Source organism: Galeopterus variegatus, unplaced genomic scaffold (assembly GCF_000696425.1).
Source record: "Galeopterus variegatus unplaced genomic scaffold, G_variegatus-3.0.2 Scaffold3803, whole genome shotgun sequence".
Taxonomy (NCBI): Eukaryota; Metazoa; Chordata; class Mammalia; order Dermoptera; family Cynocephalidae; genus Galeopterus; species Galeopterus variegatus.
Window position 1 is genome coordinate 89,817 of NW_007729914.1, and position 1,221 is coordinate 91,037.

The following is a 1,221-nucleotide window of genomic DNA, read 5'->3' on the forward strand; positions in this document are numbered from 1 at the left end:
TCTTTGTATGACCCTTTGTTTAATGTGCCAACATCGGCAATAGCTTAGTCAAAAGTTGTCTTTGCAAGAGAGGAGACTTTCTCAGGGGAGCTCAGAATCTTATAATAGAACATAGAAAAGTTAATGGCCAGACGCAATCTGATAGGATGAGTCAGTTGCATTTCCTTTTTGCAGATCTCAAAAGCTTTTTAATAAGCTTGTTGTTACTAATCCATAAGCACTTTCTTGTAAACACCAGCAGCAACCTCAGCCAAGTAACTCAGTAGTCTTCTTTCATTTTCAAATAAAAGATTTTGCTCTCTGCTTTTAAAGCATTGGGATCAAGAACTTTCCCAAAAAAGATAGTACATCCCTGCAAATATACTTTCAGTTTAGTCCCAATTTTCTCTCTGCAGTCAAGTCATCTGTTTTTTTCTCAGCATCTTCCATCTATAGCTCCGTTCTTGAGCTGATTCTCCAAAATGATCTACAACTTCCTGCAGCATTTTTGTAAGCAACTGGGAGAAAACTCCTCTCCTCATTGGGTAATTCAGCTCCTTGCTCAGTTACAGACTTCACACAGACTGCCATGTCATGATATTGCTCAGTCTGTTAGGCCAGTTTGGCCTTTGGTGACAGTTCATTTTTATCCATGGCTGAATGTTTTGCATCTGGATTGGGTGGTGGTGGATGAATTTGGACTCCATAGTCTCTGCTTTTCTGTTTTCTTTCTTTCTTTCTTTTTTTTTTTTTTGAGACCGGCCGCACCGCGCTCAGGCAGTGAGTGCTGTGAACGCACCGGTCATCCCTATATAGGATCCGAACCCGTGACGGAAGTGCTGCCGCGCTCCCAGCACCACACCCTCCCGAGTGCACCACGGGCTCGGCCCTCTGCTTTTTTGTTTTCAAAGATTTTTTTTTATTAGATTAATGATATACCCATCTATTCCTAAATTACTAAGAAGTTTTTGTTTGTTCGTTAGTTTGTTTATCATGAATTTAGGTTGAATTTTACCAAATGCTTTCCCTCCACTTATTTGAAATAACCATATCATTTTTCTCTTTTATCTTTTAATGCGGTGAATTGTATTTGTGGATTTTCTAATAATAAGCCTGAGGAAAAGCAGTTTTATACATTTTCTTCTTATATAACTACTTCAGTTATAAGTATCCATAAAAAGTATATACATTTTAGTTGTTTTAAACTTTATTGAAATTCCTAGAACTCTCAAAAGGAGAGAA

The 1,221-nt window shown here is 38.0% G+C and overlaps 1 pseudogene; it reads right to left on the reverse strand.

The window, feature by feature from the left end:
• Nucleotides 1-663, reverse strand: part of LOC103601595 — a 1,365-nt pseudogene extending 702 nt beyond the window's left edge.
• Between the last annotated feature and the right edge of the window lie 558 nt (nt 664-1,221).